Source organism: Spermophilus citellus (genome assembly GCF_964194105.1).
Source record: "Spermophilus citellus genome assembly, contig: SCAFFOLD_460, whole genome shotgun sequence".
Taxonomy (NCBI): Eukaryota; Metazoa; Chordata; class Mammalia; order Rodentia; family Sciuridae; genus Spermophilus; species Spermophilus citellus.
The window spans coordinates 89,003-101,150 of NW_027673033.1; the positions used below are offsets into that span (position 1 = coordinate 89,003).

Consider the following 12,148-nt stretch of genomic DNA (forward strand, 5'->3'; position numbering starts at 1 on the left):
CTCTGAAGTCTTGAGAAATAAACTTTTCCTCCTCTAATTATTCTTGTCATCTCTTATGTCATAGAGAGAAAAACAGCTTACTAAAACAGAAATGGGTACCAATAGGTGAGTAGCTTGCAGTGACTAGGCTGACTATGTGGTTCAGGAACTTGTGTGGACTTTGGTATTTGGGATAGAAATTTTAAATAGCTTCTCTTAGTACGAGAAGAATTGTGTTCTTGTGTTCAGAGATGTAAGCTGGAAAAGCTTTGACCATTGTAAAGGAAGCTTTTCATGATTCTGGTGGAAGTTCTGAAGATCAAAATGCTGATAGGACTGTTGATAGGAAAGACTGTGCTCATGAGATTTCAGAGGAGAAGGACTCTAAATTGGAAAAGAAACTAGAAGACATTTATGTTACATTCTGCCAAAGATATTGTCTTCATTGTGCACAGGTCCTGTGATGGTTTTGTGGATGAATTTAGAGATGATGTACTAGTTAATCTGGTGGAGGAAATTTCAAGGCAGTACAACATTCAGGCAGTGGTATGGATATTTCCCTCAGCTTTGTCCAGGTTTACTGTGATAAAATGGAGAAGAGGTAAGAGTGCAAACTTGCATTTCGGTCAAAAAAGTTTGAGTAAAACTGGGTTTCAGGAAGTTGTGTTTGTTAATGCATTGCTGTGATGCTAAACAAATTACACAGAGGCAATAGGGGAGAATGCTTAAGAGCATTTCAGGAATTGGCAAGATCCTATGTGCAAATCATATTCATATGATATAAAAATTCCTTTGAGAAGAGGAACCACTAGAAATGAGTTTCACCAGGCTCAGACACCCAAAGGCTGCTGCAGCCATGGTTCCAAGAGGCTTCACTACTGCTTGAGATGGAGATATACACTGGCTTCAACCAAGTGTTGCTGGTTCTGCAGGAATGCAGGATGCTGTCCTGAGGTGGTCATGAAGGCTTCCAGCAAGATTTCAAAGGAAGGCCTAGCAGGTCAAAGTATAACGAAGTGAGAATCCCTGTAGGTAGGCCCTGAGAAGGTAATTCGTGCAGCTGTGAGAAGAAAGCTGAAGCTTCAGAAGAGAATCCTTGGATTAAAAGATGCTGGTAATGTGCAATATATGTCAGGCAATGTTACTAGCTGAGGATAGAGCCAGCCTATGTGAGAGGCCAAGGGACAAGGCTGCCCAAGTCTTTTGAGCCCCCTGTGCACAACATGTGCCCTATATGATGAGCAAGGAGATAGAGGACTTGTTGGCCCAGCTGGGTTTTTGTCTTGACTTCTATCCATTTCTTCTATGTGCCTATTTCTCTTTTTGAAATTGAAATATTTTTTCTTAGCTATTATATATTGGATATACATAAGTTGATTTTGATTCCTATACAAGCATACAACCAAGAGTTTGAGTCCCGGAGGAGACTTTGGATTAGACTCCAAGTTTGGGGAAATGCTGAAACTGTTAAAGATTTGGGAATCTCCTGGAGAGTCACTGAATATATTTTCCATGGTGAGATGTTCATAGTCTTTTGGGGATCAGGGGTGACATGTTAGGTATTGGAGATGAGGTGTATTTCAAAAGCTCAAGTGAGGCATTGCAAAATATTCAGAGATGAAATTGTTAGATGATGAGCTTGCTGTCATAATGTATAAATATATCCATTGGGTGAATTAATAATTTGAAAGAACTACTGTTATTTGATGGTAAATGGAGGAAGGGGGGTATGGATGGAAGACATATGTCACTTGGGGCATGTCCTTGGGGATTATATTTTGTCACTTGTTCCTCTATTCTCTCTGCTTCATGATTGTCATGAATTCAGAAGCTTCCTGCAAAATGCCCTTCTTCCATGATGTTCTTCCTCACCTCAGACACACAGCAATACAGGTAGATGCTCATGGCCTGAAACCTCTAATACCTGAGGTGTTCTGCATCATCTTGGGTCCAGAGCAGTGCACTCAGCTAAACATGGACTGAGAAATGTGGTACTAGGCAACAGCAGGAATAATGGATCCCCTTGATATGGTTCAGAAAGATATGAATATATACTGGTTAGAATAAAAGGAACTTCATCCCAATCAAAATGTTCATATTTTATGTGAAGGTAATGTTAAGAGTCAGGTACCATTACTGACTCCAGAATCCTGCTGGGCAGATCCAGGATTAAGTTTATAGCATGCTGGAAAATCATGGAGGAGAAGTTAACTAGAGCTATTCTGGGGTAATTGAAGACCATTTTGATTATTTAATTGATGACTCTAGATGACTATAGTCATGTCAAGCAGAATACATACAGATATTATTTGGAGTCACATAGTATGAATGTTTAAATAACTAATAGAAAAGCAGCCCAGAATAACCCTGAAGAAGTAAAAATAATTTTGAATTTTGGGGTACACGTGGGAAACAAAGCAGTGCAGATTCCCAAGGAGCTCTAAGCTCAAACCATCAGTGGACGTTGGGACTTGCTCCTTACCCTGGAGATTCCCCTTTGATGAATATGGCTTGGCCCCAAGCCCTTCCTCCATTATGCATTCCAGCCACATGTCACTAGAGGTGAACTCAACAGTGTGCCTTGTTCTCCATGGGAGCTGGTGACCTAGCTCAGCTTCTTTGGTTATTTTGCTGGTATACAGTCAGACCGCACCAGGTAATCTGAATGGGTCACAGGCCATGCTGCCTCGCCCTATTGGGCCACCAGACACCCATCCACCTGACCTGCAGTGCTCCCGCTTCTTGGCAGGATCACCCTGCTTCTCCAGCAGCTACCATCAGCCCTGCCTGCAGGGACTCCCACCAAGATACCTGTCCTTGAGTGCCTGGCTCAGCAGACTGCCACAGAGGCCCTCTCCTCCAGGTGGTGCCTTCCTCTCTGGGGATCTTGCCACTGGTCTCTTGGGGTGCCTCCCTGAAAAAGCCAGTGCTGTTGTCCATCAACTTGTGAATGTTAGGACCACCATGAACCATCAGTCTTTTCTTCTCTGCAGGGATTAATCTTCCTGTCTTCAAGTTTTGAGTGGGTCCATCGGGTTATGGAGCTCATGACACAAGATCAACTCCCTGTTCCTCCGAGGAAGCAGATCTGAGAGTCCAAGAGCAGCCTGAAGAATCAGTGGTCAACCAGCAGAAGGAGGAGGGTCCCCCCAAGGGACAGACAGGCAGGAGGATATAAAAAAGGTTGCCTTGAGCAAAGGGGAAGAAACACCAGCAGAGTCTCCCCCTGGAGACTCAGGGAGACCTCAGTGCCCTGGGGACCAGACCTGGGCTCTGGGAGGGAAACAACTTTCAAGAGAGGGCCTAGGTATATCCCAAGAATTTCTTTTGTAGGAGACCTGCCAAGTACAGCTTCCACAGACTTGCAGCAGGAATGCTGACCATGGCTCAGGCTGATGCAGAGTCTGCAGTGCTCCAGGAGGAGAACTGGGCTGCTTCTCACATCCAGACAAGTGGGCCAAGGAAAGGCTTGACAAACACCAGTTTCCCTGTTCGCCAGGCTACCAGGGCTCAACCAAGGAAGTACAGGGCCAAAAACTTTCCTGTGGTCCATCAGAGAGCTGTCCTCCACTGAGAGCTGATGCATGGAGGCCCAAAAAGAGAAAGAAGCCCATGCCAATGGCCCTTCTGCTGTCCCTTCCCTGGCATGGAGGTTGGCTGCCCCCAGCTGCCATGAAGCCTCTTCTGTGCCTGAAGGAAGACGTAGGCACATGGCTGAGGGAGGTTCCAGGTGCAAAGAAGAAGGTGGAGGATGATATCAAGGTCTTGGAGGGTAGAAGAGAAGGTGTGGAGGCCTGCACCACCACTCTGCCTGTCCATTCTTGCTTCCCATCTGGGATCCACAGTTTCATTACAGACTCACTGACCCCACCCATGGACCAACTCAGAACCCTGCTATTCCTGCAAACAAGCAGTGGGAATTTCAGGATGCCATACCCCTTAACCTGCCTGTCCATTTACCTCCCCCATGCCAAATAATGAAAGGGAAATACCTAGTTCCCTTCCTCTGCCTCATCCTACTAACCCTTTTTCTCCATTGAGGCCCAGTCCCAAGGTGGGAGTTACCCTTACTTGGTTTCACCATCTTGTTCTCCTTACAAGAGATGTGGCACCTCCCATTCTTTTCCTTCCCATACCTCATACCCAGGTGCCTTTTCTCTCCAAGACTACCCCCTGCAGAATGGAATCTCCAACCTCCATGTGTATTGATTATCCTCCTCCTAACCCTCCTCCCTTTGTTTCTCCTCTTGCTGCTCCTCTTGGTCCTCCTCCTCCTCATTCCATTCCAAACCCCACTCTGGTCCCTTCTAACCGCAACCCCAATAGCTATGGCCAGAACTTAACTGTTACAAGTGTCTCTCCCACCAAAACAGCCAAGTCCTCTGCTCACCTGACTCGGCATCACACTCTGCAGCCTGAGGACATGGCCATGGACACTACTCCCTCTTCTATGGCAGTGATATTTCCATATCCAGGCCCCCAGGTCTAGGGTGCCAGGTAGCACAGGCAGCCAGCAAATGGATCATTCTCCAGTGGTTCCCCAACACCTCAACTCTCCTGTTCCAACTCCAATTTGAACAATTCCTGTGTCCCACCAACCACTCCTCAGTGTGCCATTCTGGGAAGCAATGGAGAACCTCTTTTTGCAATGCCCTCCTGCTCATTGTGATCCCAGCTATGAACCAGCACTGGCCTCCCTCCTGGCAAGGAGAGCCTCTGCACCATCACACTCAAAGCTTGCAGCTGATGAGCCCATGGATACCACCCCTCCTTCCAAGGCTGTCATCTTCCAGTCTCCTCCTGCCTCCCAGAAAAACTTTGGACCATAATATGGGGTGCTTACTAGTTCTGGGAACCTCCATCAGATGGGCAGCATTGCCTCGAATCCCATCTCCACAAATTGGGGTACTCATCAGATGCAGGGACCAAGTTGCCAGTCTCCAGCATCCATGAGGTTCTGGAGCACGGATCATCTTTGTCAGGATGAGCAGCATAAGTCATGTACCTCAGGATTTCTGCAAAGAGTTGGTCCACCATGATCTCACTCTTAGAAGAAGTCTGTATAAAGAGGTAGCCGCACTCTTCAGTAAGACATCTGCCTTCATTGGAGGACACTTCTCCCTCACTCTCCATGTCCATTTTGTTCCCAACCAAGATGACTGGCACTTTCTCATAATGCTTCACTTAGATGATCTGGTCCCGAATGGACTTGATGTCTCGGAACCCTGCTGGTTGACCATGCTGTCCAGGAGGATGAAGCCCTGGCTGTAGTTGATATACAGGTCCCCCAGGGATGTGAACTGCTGGGTGCTAGTGGTGTCCAGGATCTGCAGCACCGATGGTGAAGAATCCACCCCATCTTCTTAGAAGTCTTCAATGTTGGGGTACTATTTCTGGATAAAAGTGCTGATCCTCACAAACTGCTCAGTCAGAGCAGATTTGCTGACCCCATAGGAGCTGAGCACCACCACTTTGTACTAGTGCAAATTTCCTCCATGGCTGCTGTCTCTGCTGCAGCCAACCACATAGACCTCCCGCCAGCCACAGTGCACTCCAGACCATGCTGTGTGGCTGACCCCACCACCTTCTGTAGGCTCCCTCTTCTCATAGTGTTGAGAGACAACAGGGCTCTGGAGGTGGGCAGCAGCTGAGAGAGCAGCTGCCCTGCTCCTGGGCTGAGTCAGGCAGGATGCAAGCTCCCCCAGGTGCCTGCAAAGACTCTTGTCATTATTTTTAGTTGTTCTGGAAATCACACTAATTGTGCAAATTATTTCACAATATAAAGAGAGCTAATATTTTCCCAGTACAAGTGCCCAAGGAAACCTGAAAGTTCCTCTTAACTCTAACCTAGGGCCTTGTCCTTTATTTTCTCATTCACTTTAAAAATTCATAAATGAAAATCTTTTTTTTTTCCTGCACCTCCGTTATGTGAAGTTTCAGAGAGGCTTTGCCAGCCTCAAAGCTAGGAATGTCTTACTAAAAGCCCTGGGGGACATCCCTTGGAAGTGTAGGCATGGACGAAAGAAATCAGCAGCCCTGAGTCCCAGTGCCTATGGGTCCATGAGAGCCTAATTTCAGTGGCACCAGTTAGTGAACAGATGGCTATGGCCTGATCACAGAGAGAAACACTTGCCAATTCGGGAAGAGATCAATGTGCTGGACCCACCTCTGTCCACACGTCCTCGGGTGCTTCTGCACTGGCTCCCATCTGTGCGTGGGAACACTCCTGCTTGGTTTCAGTGCAGAAGAGCACAGACTGGACTCTGGCCTAGTCCCCTATAGTATAGTAATAGTCTTGATTCATTCCCTTTCCTTGTCTCATTTACTTGTCCACTCTAATTTTTATATCAACAAAAACAAAATGTAGAAGCTTTACTAAGCCATATAGATCCTTCCCACCTCTATTATTTATAATATAGTTGTCCTATGGTATCACATAAACATAAATGGACCCCAAATTCTGAAACCAAGGTATAATTTTAGCATTTTATCTCACATGAGATTAGAGAATCAAAGAAAATATGGCTATCACCTTTCCCCAGAAAATTACTATTTTATTTGCTCTCCTTTTATTCCTGAAGACAAATTTCCTATTTGAATATAGCCCGATAATTTTCATTCACCTCCTTCTGTGTTATCTCTTTGTGGGATTTGGAGTGCACTATGGATTTGTTTGAGCCAACATAAGGCAGGGAAGTTACTTTTCTGGGAACTCCTGGGTGAAATTCCTCAGTTCGAGAAAGTCCAGATCATGCTGGAGCCCCCTGCCTTAGCTACAACCCCAGGTTCTTGCTGCTCTAGTATTCCTTAGAAAAAATTGTCCTTAAAACTAGGAAAGGGAATAGGCATGTGTTGGCTAAGACTGTTAAATAGTAGCAATGGAGTCTGTTATGCTAATAGTATAAGTGTTAAGACTGTCCTTTGTTTTCATGATTATGCATATTTAGAGCACTGCATATTACTTGTCCTGTTACAGGAAAATTTAGCACATGTAAAAGAAGCCAACTTCCCCATTTCAAATTGTCTAAATATCAGAGTTGTATACTTTAGTCATTTGTATATCTCTTCATACTGTAGTGGTTTCTCCTTTTGTATTGACTGATACAGTAACCTGATTAAAAGGATATTTTGTACTTGTCGTCATACCTTGAGTTTAAAAAAAACTGCTTAAGAAAAAAATAGTACAATGTGATGTTTTGATATACATATATCTTGTACAATAATTACTGTAATGAAGCTAATTAACTTATCCACCCACTCACCACCACATTCTAAGTATGAAACAGAGTTTTAATGACTATAGGGACTTGGCTATAGGTTAGGGGTCCAGAATTTACTCATTCTGCATCAATGAAACTTTGTACTCTTTGGGCAACAGGTCCTGTTTTTCCAAACCCCAAGCTCCTGGCAACCACCTGCTTTCTGCTTCTAGAGAGAAACTAGTTTTGATTTCACACTTCATTGAGGTCATATAGCATGACCTTCTACATTTGCTTATTTAACTTAGAATAATGTCTCCTGAGCTCATTGGGGTTTCAAATGACATGATTTCCTGCATTTTGAAGGCTGAATATTATTCTGGGTGTCAAATGGTGACATGTTTTTGCATGTGGCCATAATCTTGAAATACAAGAAAATTAATGAGTTTTTTAAATCAGAAGTTATTTCTGAAAGAATATTACTTTTTAATTTTCTTTTTAAATATCAGGGATTGTACTCACCACTGAGCCATATCCCCGGCCCTTTTTGTTTATTTATTTTTATTTTGAGACAGGTTCTCACTAAGTGGTTTAGGGCCTTGCTAAATTGCTGAGGCTGGCTTTGAACTTACAATTTTCCTGTTTCAACCTCCAAGGGGCATATGCCTCCATGCCTGGATGAAATAACACTCTTAAGTATCACAGGGATAAGTATTTGAGGACAATCTTTGGGGAGGTTGTGACTTCCCTGAGGCATTAAGGTGAGCCTGCTGTCTGTGCCTGAAAACACCATGAGTTGATAGAGTTGCAGGTGGACATGAGCCTGAACCTGCAAGTCTGGGAATCAAAATTTTCCATAGAAGTAACAGCCACACACTAAGAATAAACTCACACCACTAAAACCAAATCACATTTTTAAATAGATACATCTAGAAATGAAAATATTTGTTATAAAACTCTAGAATCAAGTGACCAAAATATGAATATTAAAACAAGTAACTTTGTGACTGACATATATTAGAACAAACTAAATCAATCATTTTATGGAGTACTGATAATAAAGTAAAATCAATGATTCAGAGACCATGTAGATTTTGATATGTCTTTGGAAAGCTAAGTAATATAAATGGTTCTGGAAAAAAATTCTCAGATAAAGGGAATGACAACACATTTTGGACAGTGGCTGGAGTTGTCCCATTCTAAGAGAGTCTCATATGCAGAAACTCTAATCAGGTGCAGGACCACCATACAGAATGACAGATGTAATGGAGGTAATGACAAGAGACTCATACTGAATGAGTCAAGAACTATAGGAAGGAAGGTGCTATTTTAGCAAACATTACAGAGAAACCTTGGAGTGAAGCTCTGTTAGGATGGAAGAGCTTCACTGAATTCTGATGCTCATAAAAATAAAAAAGAAAACATTTTATTTGAAAACCAGGCACAGATGATTCCAGTTGCAATGGAGGTGTGGAGGGGAAATAGGAAGAAGCACAGAGTGACAGCAGCTCAGAACTCAGCAGCCCTCAGTGTTGGTGACACCTAGTGAGTGTGCTAGGCAGTTTTAAAAAACTAGGTCAAAGGCACTAAGGAAAATATTAGAGAATGCAGGGGAATGAGAGGGACTGAGAAATGAGTGGTCAGAAACTCAGGAGAGAAATAGCAAACAGAAAAATCACTTCAGCAATGAAGAGTAAACCCCGGAAACCCAGGGAAGGACTGTTGCTTATACAAGTGAAAGTGAAAGAGGGGAACAGTTTCACACCCCATTAAGCTGGGGATGGAAAAAGACTTGAGAAATGTCTTAAAATCAAGGTTAGCTGAAGAAGAGCTGATATATTTATAAAAGTAAAAGCACAGCAAAGTCACAAAGCAAATATTAAAATGAGCATTCATTTCTTTGAAATAAAATTATAAACCTCTGGAATGAGTTCTTTAAGAAAATATTGAGCACTGACTTAGAATTTCTGTCTCATAGGAAGGGATATTCTTGTGAAATCTTAAGAAAAGAAAAATTCTCTGGGTACCTGGATTAGAAGAGCAAATGCCATGCAAGAGAATAAAATGTCTCTCCTCAGCATTTTAGAGACAAACATTGTGGTGGAGACAAACAGAGCATCATGTGTAGGACCCTCAAGGACAGAAATGGTGAGCCAGGAGTTGACACCAGTCAGGCTGGCTGTTGCCAATATAGGACCAGGACCCAGGTCAACGTGGAAGACCTCAGGTCACACTGCTCCTGAGATTTCTTTCAGAAAAAGAAATGGACTGCAGACAGTAAAGTTCCTAGGGAGTCACTGGCATGAGGAAAGATGGTCTTCCCTAAATTGTAAGTTACTATGATCATTTAAAAGAAAAGTATAGGCCTAGGAGAAAATGAGTGTCATGCTGGTGGATACAGGGTGACTGCTTCTCAATCTGGTAAGATCTCCCTCTGCTTATGTTTTTCTATGATGTGTTTTAAACACAACTGGTAACAGACTATCATTCACTTTAAAAACATCCAACATTAACTCATCTCTGTGCTTTTTTTTTTCTTCTTTGTATTGGGGACCAAACCCAAGGGTGTTAACACACTGAGCCATATCTCCAGCATGTCATATTTTTTAAGGATAAGGTCTCTCTGAGTTCCTTAGGGTCTCCTTAAGTTGCCGAGGCTCTCTGTGAACCCACATCCTCCTGCCTAAGCCTTCTGAGCTGCTGGGATTACAGGCATGTGGGACCACACCTGGCTATCTTTGTGCTTTTTCAATTAAAAAAATAATGCTGTGAGATAACATAAATTTAATCATGCCAATGTATTCTAGCATTGGAGGGCTACAGAGATCACTGCTTTTTATTGTTTGTTTTTTAAAGTAAAGAACCCTTGGGCAATTTAGTAATGAACTACATTTCCAGTCCTTTTTATTTTATGACAGGGTTTCATTTGTTTGCTGAGTGTCTTGATAGTTGCCCAGGCTGGCATCAAACTGGTGACTCTCATGACTCAGCCTCCAAATCATTGGGATTATAGGAATGTACCTCTGGGACCCACAAGACTCTGCTCTGAATATGCATTAAAACTGACTTGCATTGATATTATTTGATAATATGCCTAAAAGGGAACATAATTACAATGCTGTTCATTTAATGCTTCCATGCGAGTACTGCATTGAACTGATTTTAGGTGTTGGTTTTTTGTTGAATGTGATATTATTTGCAAAAAGAGATATTTTGTATGCGTGCCAAGTCCTTCAATACTATGAGAAATGGTGCCAGAAGGTGACCCAGATCTTAGAGGGCTTCACAGTGGATGGCTGTCTCTAGGACTTGGATGTGTCCCAGTTGGTCATTAAAGTTATAGTGCCCCTGCTTGAGGCCAGGACTGCTTGACCACAGGGCTGCAAATCTGGGTGGACAGTGAGTTACTGCTTTCATGAGAAGCTACGAAGACTCTTCCATGTTTTTCCCAGTCCTTCAGCACCTAGTAATTCACGTCCCATGACCCTGATGAGTTGGGGATGGAAGAGGCAGAGTGGAAGCCTGTCCATGCAGAGTAAGAGGTTGAAGCTATATGGTGGCATCTACACAGAAGACACAGTGAGCAGTCCACTCTGAGTCACACACTTTGGTGCTAATAGCTACTATAAAAAGTAACAGAGGCTGCAAGTGCTAATGGAGGCTTAGCCTGGCAGCAGGAGGAGCACCTATGGAGTGGTGAGCTATTACCTGGGAGTGTGTTCTTGTGGCCTCCTTCACTGAAGTGCATGGATTTGTACCATCTTCTTGTTTCCACTTGTGTGCTCATATAACAGCAGCCTCTGCAGAGCTGCCCTCAGTTTCTGGTTTCTTCCTATGCCAGGGACAAAGCAAGGCAGGCACTGGAGAATGTGGGCACCTATTTGTCTTACACTGAACCGCTCCCCTACACTCACATTTCCCCCCTTCCTCTTAGGATGAGAGGCATTGTGCTCACATAGTCAGATAGTGAGTTCACAAACATAGTCAAAAACCTGCCTGCTGGTCCCCATTTTGCACTGTCATGCTTGTCTTTATAGGCTTGCTGGGCTCACCTCTCTGGGCTATCATGTATGGGAGAGGTGTTCCTCAAAGAAAGGAGTGGGGACATCAGAAGTACTCCCACTCTGGGTGGGGACATATGGAGTACTTGTGGCCTAGCACACCTCCTCAGTGCCTATGACTGCAGTGGTCAAGAGGACTCTTCTGGTGCAGGGACTGACTCATGGTCAACTAGAAGCAGCAGTTGGCAGTGTGGTGGGCCTTCTTGCCATAGACATCTTAGATTCAAGTCTCAAAATTGTGAGTGATGCAGGAGTGGCAGCAGCTGCTGCAATCTAGCCATGCCAGGTCTCCACAGGGTTGACAACAGCTACTTTGGCTACATGGATGTGCAACAGTGTGGCTGGTAACAGCATGTGGGCCACTGTAGGTGACAGTGAAACAGTCAGGTGCATGTTATGGCAGGGACCAACACAGATCCCCTTCCATTTCTTCTTAATATTTACAGAGGTACAGTGGCTCATTCCCTGTATTTCAGGCACTCTGGCCCCTCCCCTCATCCTTAGCCTGCCTTCTCCCTTTTGTGCTCCCTGAGGGCAGCATATAGGTCACTGAAGTACTGGCCCAGCAGAGATGATAGCTGGGTGATGGTGTCCATGATGCAGCATGCAGCAGGGACACCAGGGCACCACATAGTGTATGGCCCCATGGACCATGTCCCTGTAGTGGTCCACAGTGGAAAGAGCCAAGGAGTGCCAAAGTCAGAACTGTGTGTCTTTTCCAGTTTATCTTAGTTGCCAACACATGGAGGCTGGACTCTCTTTGCTTTTGGATATGGAGTTACCCAGGAATCCAGTAAAAAGCAAAACCAAATCAACAGTTACAAAATGAAACATTTTTAACCCAAAACTTTCCATTAGTCTGACCTCCTATGGGTCCACTCCAGGGACCATTCTCATTGCTCTCACCCT

The 12,148-nt window shown here is 44.0% G+C and overlaps 1 pseudogene across 1 annotated transcript; it reads right to left on the reverse strand.

The window, feature by feature from the left end:
* Positions 1 to 2,982: 2,982 nt before the first annotated feature.
* LOC308640222 (ras-related protein Rap-2a-like) lies at positions 2,983 to 6,187 on the reverse strand (annotated as a pseudogene). Its single transcript has 2 exons — positions 6,146 to 6,187; positions 2,983 to 5,456 (listed from the first exon to the last, which is right to left on the reverse strand). The product of its transcript is annotated as a ras-related protein Rap-2a-like (transcript).
* Between the last annotated feature and the right edge of the window lie 5,961 nt (positions 6,188 to 12,148).